Source organism: Echinops telfairi, unplaced genomic scaffold (genome assembly GCF_000313985.2).
Source record: "Echinops telfairi isolate 266 unplaced genomic scaffold, ASM31398v2 ScPeMD7_23;HRSCAF=83, whole genome shotgun sequence".
Classification (NCBI taxonomy): Eukaryota; Metazoa; Chordata; class Mammalia; order Afrosoricida; family Tenrecidae; genus Echinops; species Echinops telfairi.
The window spans coordinates 73,085,377-73,106,963 of record NW_022103920.1 but is presented as its reverse complement, the minus strand read 5'-3'; the positions used below and the strand labels follow the sequence as shown (position 1 = coordinate 73,106,963).

At 38.7% G+C, this 21,587-nt stretch overlaps 1 protein-coding gene across 1 annotated transcript in view; it reads left to right on the top strand.

The window, feature by feature from the left end:
- Nucleotides 1-21,587, top strand: part of CRPPA (CDP-L-ribitol pyrophosphorylase A) — a gene marked incomplete at its 5' end in the record, with an annotated part of 317,407 nt that overhangs the window by 232,138 nt on the left and 63,682 nt on the right. The window lies entirely within an intron of this gene.

Sequence of the window (21,587 nt, the reverse complement as noted above, 5' to 3'; positions counted from 1 at the left end):
GCCTGAGTCCGAAGAGGGCAGTGGCCGGTATCAGACTGTCGGTCTTGAGTGGGCTGAGCTAGGGTGCCTTCTTGACAGAACGGGCTGTCTTATATGTATTTGAGTGCCCTGATTTTGTTTCTGTAGACAACCCGGCTTAACACAGCCGCCATCATAGATTCACTTGGGAAAACCTAGAACTATCTCCTTGGTCTCCCGTTGTAGCTTCTCATTGAATGGACAATTGGGTAAGGCCTAATTCCAATAGGTAGCTATATTGAAAATCGGTGGAATACTATTAAACTAATTAGCATCTAAATTATATGTATCTATACTTACTTTAAAATGTTAACTTTTGAGTCTGTACGTAGAATTTTATTGCAAAACTCTGATTGTAGATTCCCCCAATTAAAAATAAAATATGTCAAAGTTTTTCCTGGGTGTCATGAACTTTGATGTTTGTATTTTTGTAGGGGGAAAAGCAAACTGCCTGGGTGCTCAACACAAAGTCAGCAGTCCCCACCCCACCCCCTTCCCTCAGCCGCTCTGGAGAGGGAGGCACGGCTGTCTTCCCACTGAGATTCCCAGCCGTGGAAACATCCCGGCACCGCTCCAGTTTGTCGACAGGGTCGCGAAGAGACCGAGTCCTCTCAAAGGCAGGGCGTTGTTTGATGCGCTTTCTTGTTTGCTAGTTAGACTGATTGCTTCTTGATATGCAGTAAGGTGATTGATCCTTCTTGAACGATCTCTCTACTCCAGGATCTATCCTATGCTATGTGAATATTCTTAAAGTAAACCAGTGTTGGGCTTGACATGTGAAGTACGTTTGCCCATTGACTCCGTACACTATTTTAGAATGACACAAAAGTCACAGAGGAGAGGGACCAGTTGCACAATTTGAAGTATTTATAACTACATATATGTGTATATTTATATATCTGATAAAAAGAAAACCCTGAGTAGACTTCAGTTGTACATGCTTTTAGAATATATGTTTATTCACTAATCAAATATTAATAACCCCTACAAGAGGAGCCCTGATGGTGTAGCAGTTATGTGTTGGGCTGCTTACCCCAAGGTTAGCAGTTTGAAACCACCAGTCATTCTGAGGGGGAGAGCTGAAGCTTTCTACTCCCAGAAAGATTTGCAGTCTCGGAAACCCACAGGGGAAACCAGATAGCAGTGAGTTTGAGTTAACTCCTGCAAAGAAAAATGGACCTAAAAATAACCTACATATCAAATGCCATCTTTTCAAAAGTCATGTCTTCTTGGCTCTGGAACTATTACTGCAGCAAGAAATTTCCCTCTGGATTCTCTGTAATACAAGACGGGCCTGCCCTCTGCTCCTTGTCCTGCTGAGGTCCCTTGGAACTCTGCTTCCGGCTATTTCCTCTTTAAGGAGGGAGCCTACCGCGGCAGCGCCCTGGCCGTCACACTGGCTCCTCTAAAAGCAGACACAGAAAAACGAGCGACTCCTCCTTGGGCAGTTTCCGGGGGGATGGTCCATATCTCTTCTGCCCTCGGTGAGAAAAGAGGATTTGGGAAGCAATCTCTTCTAAGCACCATAGTGAAATTGTGTCCCGATGGAACAGCTGTATGCTGCTCGTTTGGCGAAGGGAGTAGAGAAAGGATGTTTTGTGAAACGGGGTGAACTTTTTGGGATATGAGATTTGATATGACATTTGCAACAAGAAAGGAGGGGTCACGTGGCGCTGGTGGTGCTGTAGGGAGGAATAGGACTTTGAGCTGCAAGTTTTGTGGTTCGAACCTTCCAGCTGTTCCACAGGAGAAAACGGAGGTGATCTGCTTCTGTAAAGATTGACAGCCGCAGAAACCCTCTATTCTATGTGGTTGCTATATGAGTCTGAATCAATTTCAACAGTGGCTTTTTGCTTTTATTATGATCTTAAAAACAACAATAACAACAGACAGTTGCAGTGGAATCTACTGCAAATCATGATGACCTCGTATGTGACAGAGTGGAACTGTTTTCCACAGGGCCTTCCAGGGGATAATGTCCTGTTTTGTTTTTGAAGAAGTTCAGGCAGCATTTCTAACACGGCTCCCCAGTGGACTCAGAGCTCCAAACTTTTAAGTTAGCTTCTAAGCTCATTAACTTTTGAGCCCCTCAGGGTTTTTATTGTCTCTCACTCCACCTTTACTATGAGTTTTCAGTTAAGCTACTGAAAACATCTATGGGGTGATTATCAAAACAGTTGGGGTGAGGCACATGCCAATGAAAAAATGCACAAAGAATGTGTAATATCCTCTAAGTGTGTTGGCTTAGAGAAAATCGGCAAAACCACCGATTACAAACATGCTTTCTATGGGACAAATATATCCTTTGTTCTAAGAAGGTTTCTTGGAAAATGCTTTAATCTAAATTAGTGAGCAGTTTTAACGTTAAAAATCAATATATTATACTTTAGTACAAAAACTATGAAAAATTAAAAAGGAATTATAAAACATATCTGTATTTCATTGTGTAAAAGTTCATGGGACTTAATTCTGTTGTACTTTAAATCATAAAGGGCAGGTGACCAATGCTAAGTTGCATCAATATACCAGTAACATTCTAGATGTTTGCTGATGTTTTGCAGGTAGGTACCTCTTAATAGACATTGCTAAGGGGTTTAAAATGATACTTTTGGGTTAAAATTATAGTCTGCATATATTTCCTAACTATATTATCTGTGGGTTCAACATTCTCCTTTTGCCCAGTCACTTTTGTGATTATTTGCGAAATGAATCTGTACAGTTTTCCTTGTTTCCTATCTGTGGTTGCAAAGTAAACAGGAGAACTTAGGACAAACAGCACTCCCCGGGAGAGAAAACAAGTGACCAGTTCCATAAACTAATGGATGCATTCATGGTTTACCCTTTTAAATTACTTAATATTTATATTTCTATATTTTATTTGTTTATAACAGCTTAATTTATTTATGGATGGCAATCTCCCCTGATATACAGTTAGAAATCTTAGCTACTTTTCACAGAGAAACTTAGAACTTCCGAAAACCAATAGAATGTCTACAGGCAAGTCTAAATGATTTGCATATAGTTTACTTTATTACCATGTATGTTTCTTTTCCTTTTTTTGATTCAATTCTTCTTATTTTTCTTATGAGTCTGCCTACCATTTTTTAAATAGACAAAACGGTGATCTGAAGATGCATATGATTTTCTAATTTCTTTTCTGGAAAGAGTCTTGGAAGTAGACCCTACTGAAGTAGTAATGCAACCTGGGTTAGGCAAAAGAGTTATATTTTGTATTAGCTAGACATTGTCTCATTAAGTCCTTTTTCTTTCCTGCATTTAAAAGCCTCAGCATTTCATCCTGTTAATGATATACTATCTCTCTCAGCACCTAGTGCTTATTAACACATTGTAACATGATGAAGGTGAACATTTTTATCATCTTATGAGTCATATTCATGCTAGGTATAATTCACTGTATTTGCATTAACTTAAGTGATGGCTAAATGTGTAATTATGGAGTTGTATTCATCAAAATGTAATGTTAGACAAGTATATGACTGATGATTTTGTCTATCCAAATGTGTTCTCATTTATTCAAATGAAAATGGATTGAACATTTTCCTATCCTTATTAAACTTCCTCCTAATTAATGTAATATACATATTCTTAAGTAGCCCCCTTAGTATTTTTCTGAAATTGGGTTATGTCTTGTCTTTATAAAGTAGAGAAGATGGAAACCTGGCTTAAAGGCATAATTTGTATGGATTTTTTTTTTTTAAGACAAAAAGACATAATAGTGCAATTCTTCCAGCTAAAGGTAACATAAAGTTGTATTTCTGAGGGCTGGATTTCAATTTCCTAATCTTACATGCCTGAAACTATCTTAACAAAATGTTCCATAAAGATTGGCATTGATCACAATTCTTTAACTGTTTGTATATTGTGATTTTATTTGAAAACTCCCCGAGGGACCATTACTTTGCCAAGTGCGGAAAGCCAAATCTACCTACAAGTGCTTGGGTAGTTCTCATTCCTTCCTTTGTTGACAGCTGCCCCGTGGGCTGAAGAACCACTGCCTGGCCCTGCACCGGCCTCACTGTCAGTGCTATGTTCAAGTTCATTGTTGCAGCCACTGTGGCAGTCAATTTTACGAATTCTCCTCTTGGGGACTGCAAGTGTTACTTTCATTAACATTTATATGCATAAAGTTATATAGTATAAATGCTTATTTCTTTAGACTGTGTGCATTAAACTTACTCCTCAGTCTGTAGAAAAGAGAATGTCTTTGTACAGCCTTTTAGTTTTAAAGACTTATACCTAGCCACTTTAGTATTTACAACTAAAGAGAATTAGAGCTATCCTATTTTGATATGAGAATATTGGGATTTTAATGAAAATTTCTTATTAGCGATAGCAATGATTTAAGAAACTTTTCAATTTTTTCACTTCCATTTAAAGATGTGTTTCAGTCTGGATTTTTCTTCATGCATGTTTAATGAGATTGAAAACATTCATGCTAGGTATAAAACTATTGATGCCTATTGATTTATATATTTTTGTGTTTCTCTCAATAAAATCTATTCCCTTTTAATATATTGGGGTAATGGTTTGTGCACAGTTTAATTTCAAAATTTACTTTCTCATGTTTAGGATATGTTTTAGTGTTATTCTCTATTCATTAAATTTTAAACCATTTCATATTAACTAGTTTTTAAAAAAGAATGAGGGTAGCATCTACCAGTATCAAAATGGGCATAATTTGGTAGTTGCTATGGATCCTCTAGATGCGCATATCACACACACAAAACAGATGTGGAACCATGTTTATGTTGTTTTCATGCTCTTGTCATTGTCCTTGTTGAAGCAGTGTACCCTTTTTATAGTTTTCAATATTAAACTATTTTGTGGTGGCTGGTGACAATAATACAATGTGGAGAAAGATATTAAGAAGTAAAAAAAAATCGCTTAGGGGATTTCAACTAAAAATAGCTAAAGCATAGCAAGAAGACAGAGATAGGGAAACAAACATCCAATAATGAATCCTAAGTATTTTTATTCACCATTTTATTCAAAGGTGTCGGTAGCACAGTGCTGTCTTGCTTGCTATAGGTAACACAGCTTGGAAGTGGAATGCTGGGATCACTCCACGCTCATTCTTTCTCTCGTGCATCACTCTGAGGTCGGTGACGGCAAAGATGATGAGTAATGATCCTGGCACCATGGACACGTGCCCTTACTTCAGACTGGCTATCCTTTCCCAGCAAGTCGGGTGGAAAACAGATACTGTTTTCATTTCTTAATACACTTGAACATATTAATCCCTGTTTTGTGTTGTTGGTAGCTGCCATGAAGGTGGCCTTCCACCTTCGGTGATCCCGCATATAATAGAATGAAAAGTGGCTTAATCTAATGCATTGGTTGAAAATCAGACCATCGCGACCTACGGGGTTTTCAGTGGCTGCTTTCCAGAAGTAGACAACACATCCCTCTGAGTACGGAAGCACTGCAGAAACCGGGTCAGCATCAAAGCAAGACTGACGCCTTTACTGACAGACTGGTGCTGGGTGATGTCTGTGCATGGGAGAGATTGGCTAGAAATCATACCCAACAGTGGTGGGTAGTGATTCAGAATGCTCACTTTTTGTGCCCAAAATAATACAAATATCCTCAAACTTGTTTCCATCAAGGCAATTCTGACTCATAGCAACCTTTTATCGGGTTTCCCACACTGTAAACTTCCTTAGGGAAGATGAGAGCATCCTCTGTTCCCCCTATAGCAGCTGGTGGGTTTGAACCACTGATCATTTGGGAAGTGCTTAACCCACAGCACTACTAGGGCTTCTTATTGTTTAGGCAGCATTTCTTAGTCAATGATCACAGAAAATATAAGGAGTAATTTTGTCCTTTTGTACCTTATAAATTAAATTAACCATATTAGATGGATTAGATGGAATCAGCTAAGAAATGCCATATAAATAATGCCAATTTTTAATGCTAACTTTTAATGCCTGTTTATGTTATGGTTTAGTGTATCTTATACAAATTTGGAGAAGTTGTTGATAAAAGAGATGAGAAAAGATGGTGAAAGCTTTCTTGAGGAGAGTTGCCTTGTTTTAAAACAAAACAAAGCAGAACCCTCCCCCAACCAGACCGCCACTGGGTCAATTCTGACTTGTAGAGCAGAGTAGAACTGCCCCTGCAGCTTGACTAGACCGCACATCTGTAGGGAGTAGAAAGCCTCATCCTTCTCCCATGGAGCAATTGCTGCGAAAGCCCCGTGGCTGCCATTATCACGTTGAAAGAAGAGCATTGCCACAGGTGCGAAAGTGGGGAGCAGCAGGAGAGGGGAAGCAAAAGGATTGGCGTACTCATTGAAGAATGGTAGCTATCCAGGAAGAACATGCTTAAAGAGTCTGGAAAATTAGCAGAAAAGTTCAAACTTGGCACAACAGATTGGAAATAGTGGAAGCTATTAATAAGGCCAATTTCTTTTTAACCGATTGATAACTAATGGGAGTTATGGAATCTACTTTCCTTATTGTCTGTTCAAATAGTTTAGGCTCTGGAAACAGCCTTAGAGGCCACCACGGAACTCAGTGTGCTCTTTGCTGAAAAAAAGTGAGCTCAGTAGAGAAAGGTTTATCAGCGACCTCTCCTTTCCTCTAAGGCTCTAAAATGAAGCTAGCCTCGATTGGTGTAATCAACACAGCCTGCTGAATAGAGACACAGAACTTTTACACAAAGAAGGATGTTTTAACATTTAAGAGCTAGTGCATGAGGGGAGCTAGTGCATATGTTTCGGCAGAGTAAGATCTGGGGAATTCTGTTCTTTCATTTACTTAAGGACAACTTGGTGTAGTTTTTCAAGGAATATGAAGGCAGGCTGGAGATAAAATAGCCTACTGTGTCTAGTTCAACTTGAAGCTGTTAATGATTCTGCTAGTGCACCTGGAAGGAGCTGATGAACGTGCACCTGAATAGGTTCATCAACTTGAGTTGTATTTTCCCATGGTATTTGGGGGCTGTTAGATTTTTTGATCAGGCTCACCCAGGGTGTGCACTGGGAATGGATTGAAAAGGAGAGGTAAATTTTTTTAAAGCCCCCATGGCATTTGTCATACATCTGTGAGTAGTTTCTAGGAAAGACAGTTTTTGACTCTGCAGTTTCATGTGGGTTCCATCTGACAGTTGAACATAAAGAAATCAATTAGTGACATCCCCGTGTGTGGTGGTCCCATATGTAGATTGCTGCTAGAGGTTGTGTAGCCTTATGTTGTTCTTCGATGGCAAGAGCATGTGGATGACATGGATCCACTTCCTGGAACTGATGAAGATGGAATGTACGTTAGAATGTGACTGCTTTTCCCCAGATGTTAAGTATCTGGGTTTAGCATATAGGATAAAATTAAGTATGTTATATTCCAAGTACTATTGCTAGTTCATTTTCGTGTGCTCTAAATAGATTATTTAAGTTCCTAGTGTGTCTTTTTTTTGTATTTAATTACATGAAATGTAAAGGCCTTATTAATTAAAATTATCCAAAATAATCAGATCTTTCTTGTTGGAAGGAGGTTTGTAAGAGTTATTCATCTTAATTGTAACTAAGAAAGATAACGTATAACAAAAAAGACTAATAAAGTGTCTTCTAAAACTGTAACTTGGATGTTTCTATGATAGAAACAGAAAAGATATAGTTGCAAAGCCTATAATTTGTATAAATAAGACTCTAGCATTGTCATAAAACCATTTTAATGATGACAATCGTGAAATGCCTTATAAATTTCTCAACTCACAATAATACCAGCTATGTGTCGTAGACACTACAGAAGTGAGAATGTACACAGTATTATTTGGATCATTTTCAGGAGAAAGATTTAATGTAAAAAAAATATTTCAGAACACTGAGACTCAATTTAAAGAAGGCCCCGTTATTGCACTATCTAGTCAAATGAGTGATTGCCTGGAGAAGTGGGGTATGGATTTAAGGTTCTACCTCTGTGAATTCTTAAGGATAGAAGTGATGAAGATTTTCTGTTTTTAAGTTTGTATTATTCAAATCCAGGTTCCTGCCTCAAGTCCTTTTCTAAAGAGTAAGTTACAGGAATGCTCTAACTAAATGAGAGGTGTGTGTGAAGGCCTTAGCTAAGTGAGGTTCTACAGAATAAGCATCATTAGTTCTGTGCCTTTGGGGAAAACAGAGAGACAGCCACATTAGGCAGGACTCTCGGTGTGCTCTGAAGGTTCCTCTTCAACCTTAATGTCCCCAGGAATTCTCTCCTGACTTCTGGGATGCTTCATTATTCTAGCTGGGGGGAATGGAAAAAACCGGTGAATCCCCAAGTTAGAGCCCTACACACGGTCTATGCATGATCCCACCCAGTCATTTGGTGGGAGTTATAGAGAAATGGCTAGAAAAGCCATATTAAGAATTTTCACTTCAACACATGATGATGTTTTCAATGAGCATCAGATGGTTACCCTTTATTCCTAAGTTAGTGCACACAGATCTGCTTGCAACTGGTCCATGGCATAGACACTACTGTGTTCTGATTAGTCAAATTTGTGGGTGGTCTGAATGGTCCAAATAGCTCTTAGTGAATCATATTCTCAAACTAATGTAGATTGTGTATATATCTTGCATTTTACAGCACTTTATTTCTTCTAAATAAATAGACTGTTGTCTAGCATCATGAAGTTTCCCAAACAAAATTTGTTTGTGTGTTAAAAGGATGAAATTACATTTAGATTTAAAGTTTGTATTTTACTTTAAACATATTTGTATAAAAGAAGTAAGATCCTGTCCTGCAATTTGATTATCTTACTCTTGATTCTATTTGGCCATACGGTTGTTTAGCTGGTTTCCATGAAGCTCTGCTGACCAAAGACTTTTACACATCCAGCTCTTCGCTAGTCCTGGAGGGAGTGGGGCATAAAGCTTAAAACTACAGACAAGAGCTACACTTGCAAATATGCAATAGTAATGCCTTAATGCAGTAGTAATAAGTATCCCCAAATAAGTATGAAAGACTGATTGCATAGGTCCAAATATGATTATGCCCGTAACTAAATCACATGTAGGTTATAAGGCTCATTTGCTTTCCGATCTTGGAAAAATGAAGGAATGATATAGGCTTGTTTTGAGCATTAAATATGTTAAATTATATGGAGTGTTTACAAGTGTGTCTGATAGAGAAAAGGAGTTAAAAATACGATTTTTATCACCATTATTATTGTCATAATTATTATCATTGTAGTATTAAGAAATGGATATAGGTGTTATCAGTGTTTGGTAATCAAAGCCACAATTCCCAGTGTTGTGTTCCCTGGGAGACAATGATGACGAGTGCTTGAGACACCCAACAATCCATTCTGAAGAGGAGGACAGTGGAGGGACCAGGAGAGGAGTGGGAATCAGCTGAATGTACTCAGACAAGAGGACATTGGGCACATGTGATATAGAGAAACTAAAGAAAATGAGTGTTTCAAGAAAAAAAAATGGATAAAATGACCAAATATAAACCAAAACAAAAGAGCCAAGTTTCTGCTTTTCACCCTTCTGGGTGGGATTATTAGGTAAACTCTTAGGAAAGAGTGCTCAAATGAACACTATTCATAAAGTTGGTCAGTGCCGGGAATTCTCAGATTTTCAAAAGGTGTAAAGTTAAGTAAACATTTGAAAGTATCCATTTGCTTAAATCTGGAAGATGTAGGAAAGTAGTGAACTAGACAAGAGCTGTTAACAAACGAGGAAGAGGAAAATGAGAGTGCTAGGACCAATGTGAACAAGAATCTTTAAAATGTTCTAAAATTGATTGTGATGATCATTTTACAACCCTTTGTAATATATTTAAACTATTAAGTTGTATCAGACATGAAGTATATGTCAATACAACAGCCAAATAAAATAAATAAATAGATGGATCCCTGAAGAAATAGTTGGTTTAAGTCTAAATGAGAGCTGGTACCTTGAGGACCAAGTGCTGATACTTATGCAGAGAGAGTAGAGGCAAGTGTGGGCCTCCGTAAGACTGTAAGGCCAAAAACTGTTCTGTTGTTTTATGATGGAGAAAATATGCATATGTTAAGGGAAGTTTATAAGAAGGTGGCAACAGAGAAGGGCTACTTACTCAGTGTCTTCTTCAGGGTTTGCTAGAGAAACAAAACCAGGGAAGTTGTTATATTTTTGTTGTCGTTGTTTTTAGAGAGATTTATCTTTAGGAGATAGCTTCAGCAGTTATAGAGACTTACAAGTTCCGAGTCTGTTGGTCAGATGTCAGACTGGAGCCTTCTCCTGACTCATAACTGAAAGGGGGGAAACTCAAAATTGGCAGGTCAAATGGCAATCTGCAGAGATAATGTCCTTCAGGAGCAATCAGCAATATATGGCAGGCCACTACCCAAGTCCCCCAAATCAAAATCAGGTGATGTAAACCCATTTCATGATCCAGATACAACAAAATGCAAGAGAACATTGCCAAAAGCCTTTGTCTATTTTAGAAGCACCCTCAAGGAAACTCACCACTCATAGCAAATCTCATCGTTGCATTTTATCAGATCTCATCACAAGGGATGATTACATCAAAACTCTCAAATCACTGGAAACCATGGCCCAGCCATGCTGACACACAGCCTGAACACACAGTGAGGACAAATAAGGAGGTCGCATACAAAGATCTCCTTTTGTTTTCCTAAAGAAAACCAAGTTTTCTTAATAAGCCTCCTTCTTCAAATGAGTCTTCCTTTACTGATAAAAAGAGGAGAGCAAATTTACTTAACGAGTTCAGTTATATATTGAGTTAGAAGGTGCATATGATTGAGAAAAACCAGGGCTTTCTATCCTGAAAGAAGTCAACTTGAAAGTTAGCAGAAACTAGACTTTAAATAATAATTATTATTTATGCTCACAGTTCTGTCTTTCTTCTAAGGAACTGGAATTCCTTTAATAATTAAATATTCCATATGTTGTAAAAGAACCTGGCACTCTTCTTAGTTGTGTCTAATGATTTAGAAGTTATACTCAAACCTCAAAAAAATTTAATGCAACCCAATGCTTTATGGAAAACATCAACCTTGTGCAATTTACAACAGATGGTTCTTTTTAGATATCTGTATATTTTCTTTTCTACAGGGCCTCATAGCATGAGATTTTATTGGGTCTATTCTGCATGAAAGTTGGTATATCTTTTTCAGCAAATTACCTATAAATATAGAAACACATTTTCAACTTTTTAAAAAATGGGGTACTTTATTTTTATTCAAGGTTTTTTTTTTAATAATCATTTTATTAGGGGCTCATACAACTTCTCACAATCCGTACATACATCACTTGTGTCCAGCACATTAGTACATATGTTGACTTCATCATTCTCACAACACCCGCCCTCCACTTGAGCCCCTGGTGTCAGCTTCTCTTTTTTCCCCCTCCCTCCCTGCTCCTCCTTCCCTCTGAACCCTTGATAATTTATAAATTATTATTATTTTATCATTTCTTACCCCATCCGACGTCTCCCTCACCTACCCTCTGCTGTCCGTCTCCCAGGGAGGATGCCATATGTAGACCTTGTCATCTGTTCCCCCTTTCTCCCTCCCCTTCCCTCCACCCTCCCAATATCGCCACTCTCTCCACTGGTCCTGGGGGGGTTCATCTGTCCTGGGTTCACTGTATTTCTAGTTTCTATCTGTGCCAGTGTACCTCCTCTGGTACAGCCGGATATGTAAGGTAGAATTGGGATCATAGTAGTTGGGGGGAGGAAGCATTTAAGAACTAGAGGAAAATTGCATATTTCATCATTGCTGCACTGCACTCTGATTGGCTCATCTCCACCCCGCAGCCCTTCTGCAATGGGATGTCCAATTTCCCCCGGATGGGCCCTGGGTCCCCACTCTGCAATCCCCCTCATTCACAATGTTATGATTTTTTTGGGGGGGGGGTCAGTCTTTGATGCCTGATACCTGATCCCTTCGCTGCCTTGTCATCTTACAGGCTGGTGTGCTTCTTCCATGTGGGCTTTGTTGTTGCTCAGTTAGATGGCCTCTTGTTTATCTTCCAGCATGTGGGGACCCCAGATTCTATGTAATTTGACAGCTTGGCACCATCTGCTTTCTTCACCGCATTTGCTTATGTAGCTGCTTTGTCTTCAGCATTCGTGTCAGGGTAGGCTGGTGTGCTTCTTCCTTGTGGGTTTTGTTGTTTCTTAGCTAGATGGCTGCCTGTTTGTCTTCAAGCCTTTAAGACCCCAGATGCAGTATCATTTGATAGCCGGGCACCATCTGCTTCCATCACCACTTTTGCTAATGCACACCTTTTGTCCTCAGCAATCGAGTAGGGACAGGCTGCCCAGCCACCAAAAGATATAGCACCCAAAGCCTTAAAAGACCTGAAGACAAACAAGCAGCCATCTAGCTGAGAGACACAAAACACACATGGAAGAACTTTCAACTTTTTATAGCAGTTTTTACCATTGTTGTTATCTAAAAGCTTTCATGATTCAGAAGATGGTACCTCATCACAAATATTAGTGTTTTAGGAAGTCTGCTTTGAGGACTTATTGGAATTGGGTAAACCACACAGATTAACAGCCTTCTAATACCTGTTGCAATATCTATTAAAGAACTAAACTACAGAAGGTAAAAAGAGACACTGTGAGATCCCAAAATACAATGGGTTAAATAAGGTTTGCTAGTAGCGCTCCTTTATCCATTCAGAGACTCTACCATTTAAATGCTAACTTCCATGGTTACTCTGATTGACATCGTTTTAAATGACAGTGAGAAGAAAAGAACAGAAATCTTAGGCCAATGATTTCCTCCTCAGCATTTGGTAATACATGTAGCAAGTATAACTGAGAAATGTAATACCTACATTAGGTATCCTAGGGCAGTCATTTCCCAGCCATATTTTAATGATATACAAGTGGAAGAGAAATGATCTACCCGCAAATACTCTTGAATATATAAGGAGTCATATACTGTTTAAAGACCAACTAATCCTACTTCATAGGAAATTGTTGAAAAATAAGCTTATGGGAGTCATATTATTATTCTGCCAGATTATTCTGTACTATTTTAGATTCAGTAGCATTATATGAAAATCTTATCATGTATATTAAATTTATAAAAGATATGTCTTAAAAAAACCAATAATATAAAATTAGATAAAAAGGCATATTATTCTTTAGGAAAATTTTCATTTACATCTGTCCTATTTTTCAATCGTGAGTTTCCTACAATGTTACTTTATTTAGAAATTTATTCATAAAATATTATTGCTCATAATATCTTTGATATCATGGTTATTGTGCTCAGAATGGAAAGTGTGTATGATGTTACTAGTGTTGAATACGTAAAATAGAAATGTTACCCTAAATAAGGAATCTTTCAGAAAAGGCCTCAGAGAACAGGGAGGTAAAGAATGAATAGAAACGTATGTACTTACCAAAAGGGAATTCAGAAAGATGCTACAAGAAGAAAGACTGGCATGTTCGTGGCCTTGGGGGGCTTCAGGTTATTTGAGTTGGATGAAGAACCCCGAGATGAGTCAACGTGTGCAGGGTAAACTTGATTGCCTTGCTGGTAAGCTCGTTTCTCATACTGGAGTCGGCATGGTTCATCTAGTGGTTCCTAACATGGGTTAGATGAAATGATTCATGGGATTCCATAAATGTGAAGTCTTTACAAATGATATTCTTGAATATTCTTTTCCTTAGCTTTTAAATACAAGACCTATCATTTAAAAACAAATTATCTGATATTAAGTTCATTTTCAAGATTTATTAGCAATTTTTCTATGAAAAATATAGAATGAACATACATAAAAGTTCAATCTTCATTTTAAGATGCAATATGTCTTAAACATTTTACCCTTAATTATAATGCATATAAATCCATACTGATGGCATCAATCCTTTTTCAATGAGAAGGATAAAAAATGATTCCTTTCTCCCCTCAAAGAAAATGAATTTAAAGACCATCTGGGACAGCCTTTGTAAAACAGAATTTACTAACACCAAAAATAAAACAAGCAAAACAAAATTCACTGTCACTGAATCAGTTAGACTCACAGTTAGAACCCTATTAGGATGGGGAGGAACGGCCCCTGTGGGTTTCCAAGACTGTAACTCTTACCTGGAAGGAGAAAACCTCATTTTCCTCCCTCGAAGTGGCTGGCAGTTTTGAAGTGCTGACCTTGCGGTTAGCAGCCCAATGTGTAACCAACTATGTAACAAAGTCCCAACATGGGGATATAAAATAAATATTTTTATCTCTTAAACCATGAGTGACAACAAAATTGTTATAACGTTTTAAAAATGTTTCAGAAACTCAATAAAGAGCACAGCCATCCCCATCCCCCTCAGAACTTTGTTTCCTTGATATCTTGATTTTTAGGCCTGCTTTTAGTGGGATGATTTAGAAAATTGTATTGGGTATACTATATCATCTCTAGTTTCTTAGATATGGTATACCACTATGATTTATTTATATTATTTATTAATAATATTTTAAGCTATTAAATTATACCAACTCATTAATTTATCATTCTAGTTTTAAATATGAGAAGAATTCAGACCCACAAATTAAAGGATAAGACAAAAAAGTTAAAAAATATATTTAAAAGGTTTAGGTATTAAGGTGACTTCCTGGGAAAGCTGTATATGAACCCATGCTGCCAATCATAAGGTCATAAGGTCAGTGGTATGAAACCACCAATCACTCTGTAGACTTTAAAAGATTTAAAGGTTTGGAAACCCAAAGGGACAGTTCTTCTCTGTCCTCACGACACCACTATGAGTTAGAGTCGATTAGCCGGCAGTGGGTGTTTCTTTTTTTGTTATGGGAGGCTGTGCAGCACATAGTACAAGTTGGATCTGCAAAGGCAACAGCTTGAGAAGAGTGGAAAGGAACAAAGAAATTGAAAAGGCACATGTATGGAAGGTATGAGGGAGAAATCAGAGCACCAAAAATGCAAGCCTGCACTGAAATTTTCAGTTTGAATACATGAATGTTTTCTTCAAATTATGCTGCAAACATTTCAGAACATATGTTAATATATAGAAGTCAATGGGTCATTCATATTAAATGTTTTGAAATTGACTCCACATTTCTTTATAAGAAAAAAATTAACTTTTCTTTTAAGAGTTTGTGTGCGCAGGTGAAGTTGTGCCATCTTATAACCAGACAGGAGCAGTTTAATTTTAACAAAGCAGTTTGAACTCTGACAGACCCATTTGGGGTTTCAGAACTTTTGAATCTATATTTGTTGTACTAAACTCATTGCCTGCTAGTCGATCATAACTCTTAGTGACCTTACAGGACAGAGAAACCTTTCCTGTGGATTTCTGAAGCTGTCAATCTTTATGGGAACAACGAAGTCCCCTCTTTCTCTTGTAGAGAGGCTGGGGGCTTGGGTAGCTGACCTTGTGGTTAGCAGTTAAACAAATAACCCCCTATGCTCCTTATTTCTTGTACAGTGACCCTTAATTTTTGGCCACTTTGTAAGATAACCAATTGGAACTGCCTGCTAATAAAGGTAACGTGCTATTTAGCGCAAATTTCAAGTTCATGTGATTTGCACTTAAATATGTCATTGGATCAAAGGACATCATGTGAGGTATAACTTGACTTTCATATTAAGTATAACACAAACAACTTCACATAAAGCCAACATGCACTTCCTCTATCTCAGACTAGCTCGCACTACATGAAAATAGCCTGATTTTCTCTGGCTGAGCAGAGTGATAAGTGGTTAATGGAATATGTTCTGTATCTCAAAAATGAGATCTCAGGCAGGGGGAAATGGTGCCATTTTTGAAGTCAGAAGGTCAACTATTCCCAGAAACAAGCATAACATTTGAGGCACCAAAACATGTGTTGGCCAGTTTAATAGGTCTGGGCGGGTCAAGCCAGCGAGTAATATGATTAGGTTTACTTTCTAGAAAGTTCCCTTGCCAAGCAGCTTGGTGCATGAAGCTGCAAGAAGTGAGATTAGAGAGAAAGCATGAGAAGAGAGAGTGGGAAGCAGGGTACGAGGTATCCAGTCTGCGACACACACGAGACAGTCATCTGTGGGCAGAACTGACAGGTGGTGTACCCGTGAAGTGCTCTGATACCAACTTAAAGGTTGCCCTTTATTGTCCCCATGGCTCTGCAGGAGGAAAACCTAGCTATCAGTTCCCATAAAGATGGAAACCAAGCAACCAAACCCAGTGCTGTCTAGTCCATTCTCACTCACAGAGACCGTCTCGGACCGAGGAGGACCACTGTGTCCTTTGTTCCAGGCTGCCATCTTCTTCAGAGTAGACTCCCACATGGTTCGGCCTCGGACACCTGCTGTACTTGACCCGCCGACACTTCAGTTGACACTCAAGTGTTGAACCAGGGTCAGATCGATCAAAACGGCTGAGTGACGCTGAGTCACTAATCTGTAGTGAACAACAGTGTGTGTCATGACATCCACCATTCAGCTTCTAGGCCTAGCTGCTCTCTGTTGCTCTCCCAACCCTACAAGGCCTTCCTACAGAACCAAAAGCCTCCCATCAGATTTACGACCCCTGACAGGGAAGAGATACCCCACAACCAAGGCCAGCACAGGCTTACTTGCACTTAGTACAAGTTCACGTGTGACAAACGTCACTACAGATTAGTAAGTAAACACAAGGAACCCCGTGCTTACCTTGATTATTGGATCATCTACCCTGGTGTTTAACCCCTGCACCCCTAGAGACCTCCCCAGCTGCCATCCACGGCACACAAGATCCACAAAAGAGACAACTTCAGGGGTGGTACCAAGAGTTAAAAGTGTTCCACTCCTAACCCCCAAATTGGCAAGTTTATTCCACTCAGAGGGGCTTCTAAAGACTAACAATCTACTTCTGAAGAATCAGCCACGGAAAACTCAAGGGTACAAAATTCTCTGACCCATATAGGGGGCCTCATCTGTGTTGAAATCAACTCCATGGCATCTGGTAAGGGTCGAGAGGCCGAAGCCTGGGGGAGCCTAGCCTACCTCTTGGATCTTGATCTTGCTGTCAGGGTAGATGGTGGTGACTTGAACTAGAATAGGTTTAGGAGGTGGGGGAGGAGCTCGGAGGGTTAGTTGAAACATGTGTTTTGTTTTAGAAGATCATTTAATATTATTACTTTATTAATATAATTACAATAATGTTCAAGATGACTTGTTTTTTTTTTCTCCTAATGAATACAGACTTGCTGTGGAATCATATTGTTACCATATGAGAACCTTCTCCCAACTCTTAGATGTCTTTCCAGGTACTTTGCAAAGCCCTAGTTGCTTATCTTCCTAATTTCTGCCTTTCCAAATCAGAATAACAAGAATAAGCTTATGAATTTCACTTTTTAGCTCTTTAGAAAAAAAATAACATTTGTGCTTTGAAGCATTTCTCATGCCTCAAAAACTTTATAAATGTTTCTTCTCTTTCTAAATAGCTTTCTGTGGCTTACTTTGAAGTCTTTGTTACCAGGATTAATTTTAGTCTCTTTAGGGGATTCGATTTGGAGTGGAAAAAAAGTGTATGTCTTTCTTCCTAACTTGTGCATTGCAGTAGGCAAAAGATGTCACTTCTTTGGAGTGTTATTTCTCTTTGTAAAATGAAGTGATTTGATAAAATCAGAAGTCCTTAAACTGGAGTTGGCCTGATTTCAGGTAATCTTTGAACTCCCTCCACCATTTGTGCAGTTTGTCATTTTGTGGGGCTTTGCATGCTGCTGTGATGCTAGAAGCTATGCCACCAGTACGTATTTCCAATGCCATCAGGGTCTCCCAAGTGAGCAGATTCCAGTAGAGCTCCAAGACTAAGACCAGACTGAGCCTGAGGAAGAGGATGCTGACTTCTGAGGGGTTAGCCAGGGGGAAACGTTATGAATAACGGCAGAGCATTGCCAAATATAGTGTCAGAGAATTAGTTCCTCAGGTTGGAAGCCTCTTAAAATACCTCTGGGGAAGAGATGCCTCCTCAAGTAACGCAAAGTTGACCTTAATAATGTGCATGATGGAGAGTTTCCAGAACCTTCATTTGCTGGTAGGGCAAAACCCCAAATGAGAAGGAAGACCTGAAAACACCATTCTTAATTGGAACATGGAATACACGATGAATCTAGGGAAATTGGACATTATTAAAAATGAAATATAACACATAGAGATCGATATTCTTGGTGTTGTTGAGTTGCAATGGACTGGTCTTGGTCATTTTGAATGTACATCACATGGTTTACTATGCTAGGAATGAAAAATTCAAGAGGAACAGTGTCCCATTGATCATCAAAAAGAACCTATCAAGATCTATATTCAAGTAAAATCTGTCTGATAGGCATAGGATCTTTAAGCCTACAAGTAAGTCCAGTTATTAGAACTATTATTCAAGTTTAGGCACTGTCTACTAAAGTTACTGATGAGAAATTGAAGAGTTCTACCAACTTCTTCAGACTGAAATTGATCAAACATGCAATCAAGATTCATTGATCAATATTGACCATTGAATTGTGAAAGTTGGAAAGAAAGAGGAAAGATCAAGAACTGATCATTGAAAACTAATGACAGAAGACGGCGAGTTGTGGGAGGACATCACAAGCACCAGACATGAAGAAAGCAAACAGGCAATCCAAGAAGACAAAAGAAAGTATTATAATGAAACATGCAAAGACCTGGAGTTAGAAAAGGGAAAACCAAAAGTAAATATCTCAAGCTCAAATAATAATAATAATAATAATAATAAAAACAAGCCTCCATTTGAAATAGTTAAGGGATCTATGGGCAACATATTGAATGATGTCGGAAGCATCAAAGTAAGATGGAATAAATACACAGAAAACAGAATGATAAACAAAATATTGACAATATCAGGGATTTTGTTTTGCTTGGATTCACAGGCAATGCTCATGGAAGCAGCAGTCAGGAAATCAATTGATGTATTTCCTTGGGGAAATCTGATGCAAAAGGCCTCTTTAAAGTGTCAAAAATAGCAAGAGTGTCACTTTGTAGACCAAGGTGCACCTGACCCAAGCCATGATATTTTCAGTTGCCTCCAGTGTGTGTGAGAGCAGGACAAGGAATGCGGAAGACTACGGAAGGACAGACACAGGTGGATCATGGGATTGCAAAGAAGACTGAAAATAACCTGGGTTGCCAGAAGGACGAACACACTTCTTTGGAAGTCTTGTCAACAGGCTTTTTATCAGTGAGGATGATGAAAGTTCATCTCACATACGTAGGACACATCTTCAGGAGCGACCAGTTCCTGGAAAAAGAGATCATGCTTGCTGAAATAGAGGGTCAGCAAAAAGAGATATGCGTGGATTAGACTGATTAACACAGTGACTATGAATGGGCTCACACCGAAGAGCATTTGTAAAGATGGTGCACAACCTGACATTGCTTTGTTCTGTTGTAAATAAGGCGAATGTGAGTCAGAATCTACCCCAATGCACTTAGCAACATAGCAGGAGCATGAGCTCCCTAAAATTCCATGCGAAATTCTGTGTCTCTATGTGGACACTTTTCTATCTACTACAGGCTCCCCAGCTTTCAACAGATTCTCAGTTTTCTATCATGATCATGCTAAAAACTCCACATTTCACTGGAGGTGACAATCCCTGCCATATTATTGAATCAGATGTTCTTAGATGTAGACATATATGTATACAAATATAGTCATGTTTACATCATACACACATTTTAGTGGATCTATAATCTTCTAAGTGGCCACCAACAAAATCCTAGCCTTTGGTTTCTAAAGGAGGAAGGAGATAGAAGAGGCATAGTCAATTTACAGAATTCAACAGAAAGACTTCTCTGATGGTCAGAACTACTGCCACCCGACTAACCCTCAAGACTAGAACCATGTTTTAGTTTCTCTTCCCTCCCTTCACTCACAAAAGCCGCCAAAGGGACATTAAATTCTTGTCAATGCCCAAGCCAAAGCTACTGCCAGCAAGTCCTATGCAATTCACGGTGACCCTATAGAACAGAGTAGAACTACTTCTGTGGGTTTCTGAGACAAAAATTCTTTACTGGAGTATAAAACTTTATTTTTTCTTCCAGAGTCTTGTGATATCCCTTTTATAAAGCTAACAATGTCTGTACTAGACTCAAAAATTAACTAAAAACTACAAGTGTAGGCCAAGCTGGACAAAATCTTTTCTAACTCAGACAGAAGTTGGTGGTAATGAGATATACCAAATGAGATAAAATGAGAATTAGTATTGAATGGGCCATTATTTAAAAATCTGTAATTTGTCCAGTGTTGTGTTGTGTGGGTTGACTAGATGCAGTGGTTCTGAACCTGTTCTGAACCTCTTTGGGGTTGAATGACCCATTTACAGGTATTGCCTGATTCATAAAAATAGCAAAATTACAGTTATTTAGTAGAGACAAAAATAATTTTATGGTTGGGTCACCACAACACTAGGAACTGTATTGAAATGTCATGGCATTAGGAAGGTTGAGAACCACTGGACTAGAGAAACAAATTCATAGACTTTCGTGTGTGTAAGAGAAAACCTTATATCAAAGAGCAATTGTACATTAAGAAAATCCCAGGCCCAATCCAAATCAAATCCATAAGTCTTTATTAGCCCACATAGCAGTCTATAATTTCCTCTTCAGACTCATGCAGCATATGCAATGACGCCGAATGCAGAAGATGACAGGCCACTGGGTGGAAAGTCTTGTGTATGCAGTGGCAGTGGCAGCCTCTCAGCACTGGCATGCGTCTCCACGTGGCTCCTCCAGCTCTTAGCTCCATCAGGGGACTCCATGTAGCTTGTCAGCAGGCAGACAAGCAGAGAGTCTGTGTGTATCTGGCCTCCAGTGAGCAATTTATCTCCGTGGCACCTCCAAATGAGGTCATCGTGTTGTGACCTGATTGACAGGGGGAAAATCCACCCCTTTACTCTTAATCCTCTCAAATTGTCACCAGATTATATAGTAAACTAACCAAAACTATAGGAAGCATCATTATGCTGTACAGCATGTGCTCATTTATTGAAATGGTTAGATTTCAAATACCAGATTGTCATGTTTAAATCAGCATTACTAGAAAATGGAGAATGAGTACTTCATTATATAACTCCCAATACAAATCATTGCATAACTGTCAAGTTAGATCATTATAAAGCTGCCAAACCACTGATACTCTCAACCCAGCCAAATTAGCACATAATCTTTGGAATTACAGCCAGTGTTGCTCTAACCGTATCCTTCGGCTTTTGCTAGCACTAGATGTATGTCAGTCAGGTGCAAAATAGTTGGATAGCAGTTCTTTTTTTTTAAAACTGTTGTCATGACGTGAAATGTCAGCTAATGAGATGGTAATTAATAAGGGTGCTATAGTGTAATTACCTTGCTTATAAATAAATATTCAGAGTTGAGCTTCATTTGTGTTTGTTGAATTGTAAACCATTTTTTGACTCCTTAAGGAACGTATACAGTATTTGAAAAGGATGTTTTCATTTTGTTAGGTGCCTTCCAGTCAATTCCAGCTCACAGTGACAAGCAAAACTGAGTGACCTGCTCAGTCCAGTTCAATGCCATTCTCAATTGTTCCAATGTGGAAGCCCATTGTTATAACCGCTATGTTAATCCATCTCATGCAGTCTCTCTCTCCCTTTATATATAT